Below are 16,854 nucleotides of genomic sequence, written 5' to 3' on the forward strand. Positions count from 1 at the left end.
TGATATTGTTACCATCAGTGGATTCCATTCCAAGGCTACAAATCCCAACAGACCTGACATGGCTGGAAGTAGGTCCTCATGTGCCATTGGAGAATTTGGGACTGAGAGACTAAGCAGATTGGAAGCAGCTTGAAATGCCCGTAGAGTAGATGCTACCAAAAGAACTGGCACCGCAGACTGGTGCCAAGGTCGAGTCTCTTGGTACCGGATCCACTGGCCATCTCTGTGACAGTGCTGGAATCCACAGCATAACAATACAGTCCCTTCTCAGCACTAGGGAGAGACAGGATGAGGGCCCAGCTCTGGCCTGTGCACCTGAGGGATCCCTCTCTGACAAAGAAGGGAACCTTTCTTGGACCTGGAACTCCTGCTTGTCTCATGGGCCCTCTCACATGGAAGACCCGGAGAAGAAAATCGACCCCTCTTCCTACGTGGAGAGGAGTCTGAGTCCAGAGGCCCGTCTGAGTTTTGGCTGTTGCTTAAGGGGCTAGATGAAGAATTGAAGGATCCGGTGGCAACAGGGCTGGCTTTAGCCAGTGTGGGACGATTCATGAGGCATGTACTCTTCAGGCGGCACTTCAGGTTTTCGCGCTCCGCGCTAGTAGCCGGGCCGCGTGGTAGCGGGGCTGCGGGGCTCTGGCGGCGGGAGCTGGGCAGCCGCACTTGCCACTCTGGGGCCAGGGGACCGGGGCTGCGGGGTTACGCGGCTCCAGCAGAAGGAGCGGGGATGCGGGGTTGCGGGCCTCCGGCTGGAGTAGCAGCCACGGGGCTTGCCGCACTCTGCCAGGAGAGTGGGGCTGCGGGGTTGCGGAGCTCCAGCCAGGGGAGCGGGACCTCGGGATTGCGGAGCTCCGGCTGGGGGGAGCGGGACTGTGGGGTTGCGGAGCTCCGGCCGGGAGAGCGGGGCTGCGGGGTTGCGGAGCTCTGGCCGGGGTAGCGGGGCCGCGGGGTTGCGGGGCTCTGGCCGGGGTAGCGGGGCCACGGAACTTGCTGCGCTCGGCCTGGGGAGCGGGACCGCGTGATTGTGGGGCTCTGGCCGGGGTAGCGGGGACCGTGGGGCTCCAGCCGGGGTAGCGGGGCCACGGGACTTGTCGCGCTGCAATCGGGGGAGCGGACCGCGATGTTGCGGGGCTCCGGCCGTGGGGCTCCGGCTAGGGGAGCTGGGCCAAAAGGCAAAAGCTGACATTAACATAGCTTCAGTCTGTGTGTTACTTGACATCATGTATTCAGTGTCACCATAGAAGGGAAGGGTTCTGCACAGATGGAAATTTGCCTGGGCATCAGTAGAAAATGTTAAGTAAAATTTGCTTTAAAAATTAAACCTGGCGCTTTGTCATCTTATGTCCTCATTTTTATTTCTTAGCTTTCAGCTATTTAAATGAACTCTAAAACTTTCATACTGACTGTTTACTATCATTGTATCTCTCTAATCTCCTTCATAACAATCGACTTTTTTCCATTTTAATACTATCCCATAGTATCAGAGACAGTGAGAAAAATAGCAAATAAAGGTACATGACTCTCTTTCTATCTCTATAGAGAATGATAGATATACATACCTCTGTCTCACATAGAGACATGTGATGTATTCCCTGGCAAGGCCCACAGGCATCATTGCCAGTTCCAAGAGGTGCTGCTTCAGGCCGTAAGTCTCTACAAAGTCTGCATCCTCTTTGTGAAGGAATGACGGTATTGCACCTCTCTTTAATATGCCCTCATTGAGGCATTAGAGGCAGCGCAGGTGGGGATCACTGTCAAAAATAGCTACCCCATGTGATAGTCAATGTTTGAAGCCTAGTGATGGCACGCTACCAGCTTGCTTGTAATCTAAGCTAAATAACTACCTAAACTACTAGCTACTGGGTACTACTGCTGCACTAACTAACAAACACTAGCAGGTAAGAGGAAAAAAAAACACTAATTGCATATTAATCATGAGGTAAACCACACAGGGAGCTCCGAATCAGGCTGGGGCGGTGAGAAAGAACCGAGGTCGGGGTGGTGGTGCCCTTAAATAGCCTTGGGAGGGGCCAGCAGGAGGCATGCAGTGCATATGCTTCCCTGACCAGTAATGGTACAGAAAATTTTCTGGCTCTGGGCATACTGGGCATGTGTACACCTGGGTGCAATACACATGAACCACTTGAAGAAGAACATTTACATGATTAACCATCACATGTGCACCATCCATTGGCATATCTATGCACATAAGCACTCCAAACATACACACACACACACACACACAATGTATGCAGCTCATCCAAATGTACATACACAGTTTCCTATACACAATCCACCCGAACACCTGGTCTAAAACCACATTTGTATATATGAGAACCTCCACGTATATGTACAGAATCATACCCTCACGGCACTTCAGATAAAGAACATGGGTACCAATAGTCCACAGTTAGCTCCTCTACACACACAAACACCTATAAACATGGCCAAAGCATACATATATTGAAAAACTCAGGCATATCTATGATTAAATCACACACACCTTCTGTCAAAAAGATGAACTTTGCAGCCCCTCTTTTGTCCTTGCCATCTGAATGAACAGTCATCTCCCCAAATCAGACACAGCAAAAGAAGGAAAATCTCTATCTCAGAAGGACAAATTGATTCTGTTAGTCCCTGTCATGCCAAAACAAGTTAATTGGGTCAGAGCTGGCTCACATTGCTACTCCCACTAGGTGTAATGTTATTTATCTGCAGCAGTTCCAATCAGATCTTATAACGGACAGCCCTACACAGCAATTGAGGTGAAGGGAAAGCTTATTAGGCCACATGGAAACTGGCTTTTGGAAAGTAAGATGTGATCTAACCAGCCAAATGATCACTACAAGCATCCGTCAGTAAAATCATATGGAACCTGCACACCTCCTAGCACCTCTGCATGCTAAGTCAAGAGCCTGTGTTCCCTCCCCATCCAGTAGAGCCCCAAGACAGTAAATGGAAGCCTCATTACAACTCCACAGAGGCAGAAAAGGGGATGGCAGTGGGTATAATATTCACATTCTTCATGCATGGTGCCTCTCCCACTCCCCGCCCTCCTCCTCATCCACCAATCTACATTGACTTCGCTGCAAGATGTAAAACTGCATCTGGGGGAACAGATGGTTCAGGAACTGAGTAGTGGGGAAAAGAGACTTTCACCAGGTGCAGTGTAGCACCCAGCCAGGCTGCTAACAACTGCAAGTGGTTACCACCTGATGGCTGTTCAGTGACCATCGTGAAATGAGCCCACCTCCAGTTGGAAAGGTATTCACATCCAGAAACCATTCCCACACTGTGATTAGTTGTTAGACTCTGAAGAAGTATCAAGCACTGCATGGGTCCTGAAGAGTGTACTCCTCTTTTGACGAAATGGGCATTCACACGAAAGCTCATGCTCCAATACATCTGTTAGTCTATAAGGTGCCACAGGACTCTTTGTTGCTTTTTACAGATCCACACTAACCTGGCTACCCCTCTGATACTCTTCTGCTGTTAGAGATGGTCCCTCCAGGTCAGTGAGAGGCAGATAGAGCACTGGAATGGGAGTCACCACTGCCCAGCTGTATGACCTTGTGCAAGTTACGTCATCTCTCTGTGCCTCTGTCTGTTAGATGATGGGGTTCCAAACTTGGTTGTAAAACAACAGTGAAGGCTGAGGCACATCCATGAAGGGGGTGGTTTGTTTGGGAAAGTTTACATGACTGCCCTATTGTCTAGGAGAGACTCTGATCTCTAGGGTTGTCTACACAGGAAACAAAAGGAAATAAAGTCTGCATCTCGTTCCTAGGAAGAGTTCAGCCTGTGAGTGAATGGGCCAGATGCTCAGCCAGCGTATGTCGCCACAGTGCCATTGACTTCAGCCGGACGGCTCTGATTTACAGCAGCTGAGGCTCTGGGTAAGGTTCTTTCTTTTTTGCCTGGAGAAAGTGAAGTTGTTACTAAGCAGTACTTGAATCCTCTGCTGTTCCTTAATCAGGGAATTGCATGAAGAAGATCAGTTGAGTGTGACATACCCCCTTTCTCTCCCTCACTCAACAGCAGCAATCTCTCTAGTGTCTCCGCTGCCAGTAAACCACAGTTAATAATAGGGTTTCCCTCCCTAACCTGTCCATTCTCTCTCCCCGAACACCCAGTGTCTTATTACATGGACTGCACTGAAGCTCATTTGCGGGGGGGTAATGCCTTCCATGCAGCTGTTATTTTCTGTTATTAAAGGCCACTGTCACACCCTATCACTGCCGCTTTTCTCTCTGCAGGCTCACTTGGCTGATAATGACCACCTAGGTGGTGCTAAACGCTACTGCAGAGGTATTTAGCCCTCTAGTCTGAAGGGCCATGTGTGCACCGGGACTATGGATTAATGTTATTGATGGATATTTATTCTCTTTCTGTCCACAGCACATGAGTCCCATCAGCACAGATGTCCAAATAAGAGCAGGCCACATGTACACACCTTAGCAAATCTCTTATTATACAGTTTCTCTTACGCTATCACTCATTCTTTCTGAATTGGCAGGGAGGGGAGGGTGATGGAAATGCAGTATTTACTATGTCTGTGCTGCTAGGTATTGTACAGATATGAACTAATCTGCACAACAGCCAGACAAGAGCTGGTGGTGGTGTTATCCCTATTTCACAGACTGGGAAATCGAGGGCTGGAGCAGTTAAATGACTGTCCAAGTCCAAGCAGCAAGGCAGTGGCAGAACTGGGAGTCAAACCCAAGAATTTATGGCACCCAGGCACATACTCTGCTGCCTCCACAAGACCAGCTAGCTTTTGGGCACCCAATCCCGGTCCCCCTTCAGCAGCCTGCACAAACTGCAGTAATGGAACAAGGTCAGAGCCCACAATGACCTCATCTGAACCAAACACCACCTGGAAAAACTCATCGAGACACCCCCACTGTCTGGAGTATGAGCTGCTGCTTCCTGCCTCCTCTCCATTCTTCTGGCCCTCCCTCTTGCCTGGAGGCCAGCAGCATAATCCCAGGGGCATATTTACTTCCATCCCATTCATATGTTTTGTGTTTCATACAATGGATTGCATGCACAATGCACTGTGCAGACCAGACTCCTCCCCGTGCACTGCCAGCAACTTCAATGGGCTTCAATGAGGGATGAATCTGCTTCAATGCGACAAATTGCAAACTATATGAAAAATATCACACAGATGGCTGATTTTTATGATACGGCACAAAACTAGGGAATGAGTTTTTTTTCCCTCTTCATTTCCCCCCATCTCTTCTTCCCTGTTGTGCTGGATTTCCTCCCGAGAGTCTCAGGCTGAGACACAGCGGATGTCGTTGTGTAAAGAAATGTTTCATTATCATCTGCCCCTCAGTTACGCAAGTGGTATTTAAACCGTCCAGCCGTCTCTCCATGGGGAACGCAGTGCCAACAGAAGGAGGCTTAGCTTGGCAAACACTGCCCAGAAACAGTCCCTATCCTCATCCCGCCCCCTCTGCACAATCTTCATTAACTTACAAATGAATTCCTCCCGTGGCGCCTGGCTTTCTTTGGTTGTTATTCTCCCAGCTTCCAAGGACACAAATAATTTTCTCTTGATTTAAAGGAGTAGGCTGAGATACCACTTCTCTGTGGCTCGGGCAGGGATGACAGCATTGGGAAAGATGTTTTATTCAAAAGAACAAAATTGTTTGCCAATAACGGCAAAGGTCTGATTTAACTAAACTCACAGAGCGGAAGCCAGAGATCTCAGGGTTAAAGAGAGAATGGAGGTGATTGTGCTCTGTTGCCTCCCAACCGTCCTCACTCAGGGCAAGAAAGGAATTCACGCTCCATTCAGGGCCTGAACCAAGGCAAATGGTCAATGGGACTCTTTCTATTAACTTCAATGGGCTTTGGATCAAGCCATCAATCCACAGTTTCACTTTCACATTGCCACAGCAGTGGCCCACCCCCAGTCTGGAAGATCCTCCCTGATTGTGAGAGAGAAATTCAGTGGTCATGTCCATCCTGTACTGGACTTCAAGCACACACTTTTCTCCCAATGGACTCCCACAATCTTGATTTGCAGGACCCTCCTTTCTGCAGAGTCAGAGGGGAATGTGGTTTTCACACACTTTCAGAATTGAGCTGCCCCCACAATGCGCCACTGATGGACTCAAACCTGCCTCACAAAGTCCTTTTTCAATGGAGAAAGGAGAACAGAGTCTAAGATGCATCTGGCTATGGTTCTAGGACCTAGGAACTGTCCATTGGCCCTAGTTTGGTGGAGAGTCTCTTCCACAATGCTTGTGCAATTCACACATGAATTTGACCAGGACAGAAAAATATACAAAGAGTGAGGACATCACAGAATATCAAGCTGTTTTAAGCAGGGCTTTTGTTGGGGGAGTGCATGAATTCTGGCCCCTTCCTTCTGAGAACCTCCTTCTGGCCCCCATCTTCTCAGAACACACAAGTTCTGTGCTCCAGGCTGCTTCCAGGATTCCCTTCTTCCTCCTGCATTGGCTGGGATAGTTTCTGAGTGTTACCTTGGATGAGCTCTTAGGGAAGGGAGGATTCATGACTGGACAGATCTATGCAGCCTTAGCCTTAGCCTTAGCTTCTTCTCAGAGACCAAGTGACCTTCATGGCACAGGCCCCCTCCACTAACTCATCCTTTGTGCCCAGGATTCCCATCTATCCTCTTGGCTTGGCTTTCTCATCAGTCTGATCTGACCTTTGCCTCCAGCACTGTGACTGTAGAGACTTCTGTAAATCTTTTCTCCTCCCAGTTAGTAGCTGTACAGTCTCTCTCCCCATCTCACACATCCACCGTAGCCTTCATGTCTCCTCCTGGCTAGACAAGCAGCTCTCCTATTGCACCTCAATCTTCACCTGCAGCCCCTCCCGCTGTTCCAGTCCTGGGCGCTCCACACAGCTCTACCAGTGCCCTTAAGTCCCGCTTTAGAGCCACCCCTGCTACTCTAGTCCTGGAGATTTCACATAGTTCTGGCAATACAACTCTGCCATGACCAGCAGCACTGCCTGCTGTACCTTGCCCTTAACCCCCAACAAAGCTCTACAGATGCACAATTCTCCTGACCTGACAGCAACCTCTGTTAGTCAAGGTATGGGGCAAAGTGCTAGGTTGTGCCTTTACACACAGCTCTGAGAAAAGATGGTGTATAAGTTGCACTGCCCAAGGAGTAGCCTCACTCTCCTGAGTCACAATTCCTCCCTGTTTCCTCCTTGCTCCAGGGGTAGTGACCTAATACTGGTCTTTAGCAGCAGCAAATTACTAGCCTGCCCCCCTGTTCTGATTCAGCTATTCTGGTAAGCAAGTTAAGGCCAATGGAGGCAAGGCTTCAGGGAAGGGCCCAGCTTACTCTACACACCTGAGCCCAAGATCTTGGTAACCCACATAAAGGTGTAAGGAGGGATCTTCCTCCCTGGGCACAGCCCAGCCCCAAGAGACTCACTTCAGATAAATATTCCTATCCACATATTTTAAGGCGCCCAACCTGCAATTGCCCAGCAATGCCCCCTCTTGCAGCACTCTCACACTCCACGAGGTCTCCGACCTCAGTGAGATCATCGCCAGCTCCCTCTCTCTTTGCAAACGACCCCTCCCCATTCCCTTCCTATATATGACTGTCCTGACATATTCCCTTCCCCAGCAAGAATCTCCAAGGACAGAGCTGTTTGGAGGAGGCAGCTGCAAGAGACAAGCGGCCTGTGTGTGGCTTAGATGCTGTGGAAGTCTTTCTGCTGGCCCTGGCTGCCACTGAATTAAAATATCACAGACTTTTGGGGCTATGTGCCCCAGATCATGAAAGAAGATAATTCACCATCAGTAAGGTCCAGCTGACAGGCTTCTAGGGTTGTTGGACCCCACAATGAGGGAGGTTCAAAAGATAATGGAGTAGGAGGGGGTTACATGGTGGGTGGGGGTAGAGCTGGCTCTAGGTTTTTTGCTGCCCCAAGCAAAAAAAAAAAAAGTATCCGGAATGCCGCTGGCGAAATTGTGCCACCCCAAGCACGAGCTTGGTTTGCTGGTGCTTAGAGCCGGTCCTGGGCGGGGAGTAGATTGTGAGGCCAGGAGGGAGAGGGTCTTAGAGAGCTGTAGGGTGGGTGGGGTCAGCTACCATGTTAGCAACTTCCTACCCCTCACTGCCTCCTTCTCCCTAGTCATTTAGGTGACTCAGGAGCGGGAGGCAAAGAAGGGAAATGGGGCTGGGAGGAGCCCTGGATCGTGATGAGTAAACCTCAGATAAGTCAGAGATTTGTTTTAGATCAGATGAGCCCCCAAGAGCTGAGGTGCTTCTCTGTGCCAGCCAAACCACTGCCTGTCTGGACTGGAAATGGATCTGAGCACACCCTTCACTGGGCCTGGCCGGGATGCAGGAGTACAGAGGTGAACTGGGAAAATGCTAAATAGCAAGGATGAAAGCTCACTGCAGTTTTTTAAACTTCTTGGAGGATTCTGGGTGAAGGTTCAGGATGGTTCTTACCTTATCTGAACTGGGTCACCCATCTCATGTCCATAGTCAAACTAATTTTAACATTAGAGTGGTGGGGTCAGTTTGGTTTGTTTGTCCATTCAGAGATGTGCTCCTCCCCAGCTTTGCCAGTACCCCTCACTCCTGAACTGCATGGTCCCTGCTGTTGCAGCACCTCCATCTTGACTCACAGCACCTGCTACTGATGTAGTCCTGGGCCTCCAATACAATTCTGTTAATGTACCCCAGTTTTGACCGGCAGTACATTTCTGCCCCTCATGTGCACACATACTATACACACAAGGACTATGGAAGAATAGTCTTTTGTTCCCGCATTAAACTGAGTAAGGGGGACAGAGTGCACATATTGCTGATAGAGGGCTGTGCAACCCACTGCTGGGAATACCTAGAGCTGTGAGCCGCTGTGTTCCCTCTCTGCCTCAGCAAGAGTGAGCATTGTGGAGGATGAGACTGTGTGTCAACTCCCTGCCAGACAAGCCCGTCTTCCTCACGACTCTTCCTGCCCATACCTTGCCTACCAGGTAACAATGAGCAAACTCCAGCCTCCAAGCCCCTCAGAGCTGTTTCTCTGCAACACTCTGTCCCTATCTTCTGTGCAGTCTCAGAAGATATTAAGTTCACTGCTTTATTAAAGAGTCAGTACATCACAGCTTATTAATTTAACTGGGGCAAACACACCCTTCTCTTCAAACACAGCACTGCATTGGTTTATAGCAAAAATAAAGTTTATTGACAAAAGAGTATAGATTAAATGATTACAAGTAAAATAAGGTAAAGTTAGAGACAGATACAAGCAAATAAAAATGAAAACGCATCTAGAAGTCTAAAACTTAAGCTAGAATGAGACAGTCTTTGTTGAAGATGGTTTTGCTCACTCCCAGTCTCCTTTCCAGCTTTCCTGGCCAGGACCCAACACAGAGATCATATTGCTTAATTTCTTTGGCTCCTTGAGGTGAAAATACAAGGTGGAATCTCTCTCTGTTCCTCATATTCCCAAAGGGATGTCTTTGTTTTACAAGCCAGGAAGACTCCTGGGGATTCAATCTTCTGGGCCTCTCTGGGGTGCAGGAGCCATGTTAATTCTCTGTCTCTATAGTTCAGGCTCAAGATAACCCCCACTGATTTAGCTTGATAGATTTGTTTATGGCTATTGTGTATATTGAGTAAACCCTCACTCATTCCTTCGTCTAGGACAGACTTTGTTTATCACCTTTATCTAGACTAGTCTGTCTTTCTCTTAAACATGTTCTAGTAACATTACAAAGAGGGAATTCATAACTTCACATATCAGGTGAACATGTGCATTTTACACTATTAATATCCAGCATGTTAATAGCATTCATATCATCCCTCACATGGCCAGTCCCAGGTTTACAATGGCTCCAGTGGCTCCATGGAGCTGGGCCCATGCTCAGAAGGGGCACCAGCCTGCTCCACTTGCACTGCGCCCTAAGACCCCTCTGGCTCCCACTGCCTACCTCTTGCTCCTCTTGGCCTGCCCGCCTGCTGCCTCCTTGCCTCTCACCCCCCGCTCCTCTCTGTCCCCTGGCTGGACCCCAGTGCACCTCTGGCTCTGGGCAGACTGCTTCCTACCACCTGTGGGGTCCCACCTGTCTCCCTGGAGCTGAGCTGCCTGGGACTCGTGCAGAAGCCTGACTAGTCTCAGCTGGGGGTGGGGTACGGTGGGGTGGGGAAGAGGACAGTGTGGGGAGCTTGACTGGGCCCCTCCAGGGGAAGTGCGTCTTGAGGGAGTCCAACCGGGGCAGGTCTTGGCCTGGCTGATCACACCACTCCCGAGGGACTGGAGTGATTCCCTGCCCCGGGACCAGCTCTGGCTGCACTGCCAGCTCAGCCTGGCAAACACAGTTGCCTCCCAGCAGGGCCAGTGAGTGCGGCCGGGAGGCAGGATGTGGGGGAGTGGATTACTTGCGGGGGCAGTGCTGGGCTGTGAGTGGGCAGGGAAGATGTGTATGTTGGGCACTAGGGAGTGAGGGTTCTGTGGGGGGTGCTGAGGAGTTGTAGTGGGGCTGTGGGCAGGGAGGTGCTGGGCAGAAGTAGTGTTGTGCAGGGTGCTGGGCATTTGTGTGGTGGGGTCTCGGCAGGGCTCTGGCCATAGGGAGTCAGGAGGATGTTGGGTGGGGGGGCTGTGTGGTGCAGCATGGGCCTGCCCCCGAGGGGAGGGGGCATGCTGGCAGCACAGGGCCAGGTGGGCCACTGTGTCTGGCAACTGCCGGTATGTAAATATTGCCCTTGCACTGGGCTGGGCGTAGCTGGGCCGCCCTTGCCATGCCATGCCCCATTGCCCTTGGCTGACCCCTCTCTCTAGGGACTGACCTCCCTGCGCCATGCTCCACTTCTCCCATGGGGGCTCAGAAATAAGTTTGACGCTGGGCCCACAAAAGGTTAACCCGGCCCGTCACATGACATATTTCATACAAATAGTATTGCAGTAGCATGTAGGACGTGAATCCAGGGGTGTCTAGGGTCACAAGGATTCAATTAGCACATCCAATCTAGGTCAGTTATTGTAGCCATAAACTCTGATGAGAGATATTCTAGTGGTAGAGCAATCAGAAGGAAAATGAGCAAGGACATGGAGAAGAGAGGATGAGATGGAAGAAATGAAAAACTCAGAAGGGAAGGGGGAATGGAAAAAACAGGAGTGGAAAAGGGAAAGAGAAGAGGAAGAAGGACCCACAGGAAAGAGGAGACTGGCTATTCAGTGTCACTAGATGAATGTCAAATCCATTTGGACAAGAAGACAAAGAGAAAGTTATTTTGGAGGATTATAGAAACCAAAGAAGCCAGCCCCTTGATAGATTCCAGGCAGCTTTCCTGGGGTCAAGATGACAGGCAGACAAGAGGATGACTAACTGCAGTTGGCAATGGCCCTGGAAGGAGAAGATTCCAAAGTATAAGTGATAAATCTGGACAGAGAGTGTTACGGGGAAGGAGCAAAGATGGAGTGGTTACGTACCAGGAACTGTGTTTCTTTGAGTACTGCCTCTGTAGACAGGTTTCAGAGTGGTAGCGTGTTAGTCTGTATCAGCAAAAAGAAATAGGAGTACTTGTGGCACCTTAGAAACTAACACATTTATTTGAGCATAAGCTTTCGTGGGCTAAAACCCACTTCATTGGATGCATGCAGTGGAAAATACAGTAGGAAGATATGTATACACAGAGAACATGAAAAAATGGGTGTTGCCCTACTATCTATAATGAGAGTAATCAGTTAAGGTGGGCTATTATCAGCAGGAGAAAAAAAACTTTTGTAGTGATAATCAGGATGGCCCATTTCCAACAGTTGACAAGAAGGTGTGAGTAACAGTAGGGGGAAAAATAGCAAGGGGAAATAGGTTTTACTTTGTGTAATGACCCATCCACTCCCAGTCTTTATTCAAAGCTAATTTAATGGTGTCCATTTTGCAAATTACCGTAATTCCAATTCTGCAGTTTCTCATTGGAGTCTGGTTTTGAAGTTTTTTTGTTGGAATATTGTGACTTTGAGGTCTGTAATTGAGTGATGAGGGAGGTTGAAGTGTTCTCCGACTGGTTTTTAATGTTATAATTCTTGACGTCTGATTTGTCTCCATTTATTCTTTTGCGTAGAGACTGTCCGGTTTGTCCAATGTACATGGCAGAGGGGCATTGCTGGCACATGATGGCATATATCACATTGATAGATGTGCAGATGAATGAGCCTCTGATAGTGTGGCTGATGTGATTAGGTCCTATGATAGTGTCCCCTGATTAGATATGTGGACAGAGTTGGCAATGGGCTTTGTTGCAAGGATAGGTTCCTGGGTTAGTGTATTTGTTGTGTGGTGTGTGGTTGCTGGTGAGTATTTGCTTCAGACTGGGGAGCTGTCTGTAAGTGAGGACTGGCCTGTCTCCCAAGATCTGTGAGAGTGAGGGATCATCCTTAAGGATAGGTTGTAGATCCTTGATGGTGCACTGGAGAGGTTTTAGTTGGGGGCTGAAGGTGATGGCTAGCGGCTTTCTGTTACTTTCTTTGTTGGGCCTGTCCTGCAGTAGGTGACTTCTGGGTACTCTTCTGGCTCTGTCAATCTGTTTTTTCATTTCAGCAGGTGGGTACTGTAGTTGTAAGAATGCTTGATAGAGATCTTGTAGGTGTTTGTCTCTGTCTGAGGGGTTGGAGCAAATGTGGTTGTATCTTAGAGATTGGCTGTAGACAATGGATGAATTTGTGTGGTCTGGATGAAAGCTGGAGGCATGTAGATAAGTATAACAGTCAGTAGGTTTCTGGTATAGAGTGGTATTTATGTGACCATTGCTTATTAGCACTATTGTGTCCAGGAAGTGGATCTCTTGTGTGGACTGGTTCAGCCTGAGGTTGATGGTGGGATGGAAATTGTTGAAATCATGGTGGAATTCCTCAAGGGCTTCTTTTCCATGGGTCCAGATGATGAAGATGTCATCAATGTAGCGCAAGTAGAGTAGGAGTGTTAGGGGACGAGAGCTGAGGAAGCATTGTTCTAAGTCAGCCATAAAAATGTTGGCATACTGTGCTTATGCTGTGCTTTTTGCCTCTGTAGAATTACTCATGGTGCCTACATCAGTCTTCAGAACCTCCAGAAAGCTCTGCCTGTTGGGCTCACGTGAGCACTGCTGGCACTGGATGTTTGGAGGCCCAGGTTTATATGAAGGAGGTGCAAGGCCCAGTCACTCCCCTTCCTATTTTACCACAGTAGGCAAAGAGCCTACGAACCACTAGAGCACTACTCTGTGCCTGTGTCTGACCCTGTCTGACACATTTCTCCCAGAGATCCTTTCTGTGGATAGTTACTTGGATGGTTTAGTGTTTCTAGATACACTTTAGTCATTTCATATAAAACTTTGTGGTAAATGACCCCTCTTTCTGCCTCCCTAGGCAGATACTGGTAGGCAGTATTTCACACACAGCAGAAAGCATACACATATAAATCTCACTGCTCTTTTTGAAAACATCTGTAAGAATCTGGGAAGTGGAAACTGAGAATGGCCATGGGGGATGGATGAGAGGTAGGATCCTCCAGTAGTTGAGGCACTAATATCAGACTTGGGAGACCCAGGTCCAAGTTCCTGCTTTGCCAGACTTTGTTTTAGACCTTGGGCAAGTTGCTTAGTCTGCTTAGACTGCACCCTCAGCAAGTTTGCAGATGATAATAAACTTGGAGGAATGGTAGATACGCTGGAAGGTAGGGATAGGTTACAGAGGGACCTAGACAAATTAGAGGATTGGGCCAAAAGAAATACGATGAGGTTCAACAAGGACAAGTGCAGAGTCCTGCATTTAGGATGGAATAATCCCATGCACTGCTACAGACTAGGGACTGAATGGCTAGGCAGCAGTACTGCAGAAAAGGACCTAGTGGACGAGAAGCTGGATATGAGTCAACAGTGTGCCCTTGTTGCCAAGAAGGCTAACAGCATTTTGGACTGTATAAGTAGGGGCATTGCCAGCAGATCGAGGGACGTGATCATTCCCCTCTATTCGACATTGGTGAGGCCTCATCTGGAGTACTGTGTCCAGTTTTGAGCCTCACACTACACGAAGGATGTGGAAAAATTGGAAAGAGTCCTGTGGAGGACAACAAAAATGATTAGGGGGCTGGAGCACATGACTTATGAGGAGAGGCTGAGGGAACTGGGATTGTTTAGTTTGCAGAAAAGAAGAATGAGGGGGGATTTGATAGCTGCTTTCAACTACCTGAAAGGGGGTTCCAAAGAGGATGGCTCTAGACTGTTCTCAGTGGTACCAAATGACAGAAGAAGGAGTAATGGTTTCAAGTTGAAGTGGGGGCAGTTTAGGTTGAATATTAGGAAAAAAATTTTCACTAGGAGGGTGGTGAAGCACTGGAATGGGTTACCTAGGGAGGGTCTCCATCCTTAGAGATTTTTAAGGCCAGGCTTGACAAAGCCCTGGCTGGGATGATTTAGTTGGGGATTGGTCCTGCTTTGAGCAGGGGGTTGGACTAGATGACCTCCTGAGGTCCCTTCCAACCCTAATATTCTATGATTCTATGAATCTATGAAGGGGAACATGAAGAGGGGTGCTACAAAGCCATGCTTGGCCAGCAGGGGATGCCACAAGGCATGCATGTCCTTTGACAGGGCATAAGTACCACAGCTAGATAGTAACTCACAGAAAGTGAGCATGGCTTCTCTCCACCAACACTCACTGCATACTGCTCAAATCTAGGAGTATATTGTGAGCAGACTGGGATTTAGCCATACAATTGTCATGAATAGAGTTTGTGCAGCTATGCCCACAAATATGGCAGTAAAAATGTAGCTTGTTGGCATGTATGGCCTATATTTGAAAAATGCAGCAATAATTCTCCAGGTGCACTGGAGCTGTGGGGGCAGAGCTTGCCACTGGAGGGTTAGCTTTGCATTGCAGTACATTTTAGGCTATTTTATAAGATCTTCATTTTTAGGCCCTCAGAACTCAGACAGTGCTCAGACTCTCCTAAAAGACCGGTTCTCCCATGAAGTCCACTCAATCCTACACTCTCTGCTCCAGGCAATTGTACCATGACTGAAATGGGAGGGAGTACAATGAAAAGTGTACCAAAGCACACAAACCATGGATAAATATTGTATAAATAGATATTGAACCAGCGATGGGAAAACCCCTAAAAACTGTGTGCTTATCAAAATGTATGGACTACGCACAAGACTCCCCTCCCTTACCTTTCCACTTGCCAACCATCCCTAACTTCCACCACATGTTGGTCTCCCCAGCTCGTGTATTCTCAATGAGAGGCCCTGCTGGCCTATTGCTGACCGCTGGGATGGCTTGGGGCAGCTGGTAGACTCACTGTCCTCTCCCTCTGAGGTTGGAGCAAGTCTATTTTCCCTGTCCTGAGGAGAGTAGCCAAGGGGCTAGAGCAGGTGTGGCCAACCTGAGCTGGAGAAGGAGCCAGAATTTACCAATGTACATTGCCAAAGAGCTAACACCAACATTATATCTGTCCTCCTTTACAGAGCAGAGTCATGTACATTTACAACAGAAATTGATAAGATCAACTAATTCCAAAGTAAATGCCTGTGGAAGATTTTCCAGAGTCCATTGGAGAGAGTTTCTTACAACATCAGAGCAAACCAATATATGCCATGGTCTACACTATGACATTAGGTTGAATTTAGTTGCATTAGGTCAATTTTATAAGCAATAAGGCTACACAACCAATCCTGTTCCGTTGATCTAGAGCAGTGGTTTTCAGACTTTTGTGCTGGTGATCCCTTTCACATAGCAAGCCTCTGAGTGCGACTCCCTTTATAAATTAAAAACAATTTTTTATATATTGAACACCATTATAAATGCTGGATGCAAAGTGGGGTTTGGGGGGGAGGCTGACACCTCAAGATCCCCCATGTAATAACCTTGTGACCCCCTGAGGGGTCTTGACCCCCAGTTTGAGATCCCCTGACCTAGAGGGCTCTTAAAATCAACTGCTGTTCTCCTCCCTGGTGAGGGAAGTAGTGCTAAAATTGACCTTCTTGGGTTGATTTGGGGTAGTGCAGATGCAGCATTGTGCAATTTGACAGTATTGGCCTCTGGGAGTTATCCCAGAGTGCTCCAGTGTGACCACTCTGGATGGCACTTTCAACTCCAATGCACTAGCTGGGTACACAGGAAAAGTCCTGGGAACTTTTGAATTTCATTTCCTGTTTGGTCAGCCTGGTGAGCTCAGCAGCACAGGTGACCATCCAGTCCCAGAATTGCAATTGACCTCCAGCATGCAGTGAATGGGAGACACTGGATCTGATTGCTGTAGGAGGAGAAGAATCTGTGCAGGCAGAATCATAGATTATTAGGGTTGGAAGGGACCTCAGGAGATCATCTAGTCCAACTCCCTGCTCAAAGCAGGACCAATCCCCAAATGGCCCCCTCAAGGATTGAACTTACAACCCTGGGTTTAGCAGGCCAATGCTCAAACCACTGAGCTATCCCTCCCCCTCTGATCAAAAAGAAGAAATGCTAATATATATGACAAAATCACAGAGGGCATGGTCGAAAGAGGCTACACCAGGGGGACACAGCAGTGCCAAGTGAAAGTTAAGGAGCTCAGACAAGTCTACCAAAAGACAAAGGAGGCAAACGGTTGCTCCGGGTCAGAGCCCCATACATTCTGCTTCTATGATCAGCTGCATGCCATTCTATGGGGGGACCCTACCAGTACCCCACTACTGTCCATGGACACCTACAAGGGGGAGTCTCACACAACATGGAGGATGATTTTGTGGATGAGGAAGAGGAGAAGGAGAATGCACAGCAGGCAAGCGGAGAATCTGTTCTCCCTGGCAGCCAGGACCTTTTCATCACCCTGGAGCCAATACCCTCCCACAGCGGGTTCCCGGACCCTGAAGGCGGAGGAGG

This window comes from Gopherus flavomarginatus, chromosome 8 (genome assembly GCF_025201925.1).
Source record: "Gopherus flavomarginatus isolate rGopFla2 chromosome 8, rGopFla2.mat.asm, whole genome shotgun sequence".
NCBI classification, from domain to species: domain Eukaryota; kingdom Metazoa; phylum Chordata; order Testudines; family Testudinidae; genus Gopherus; species Gopherus flavomarginatus.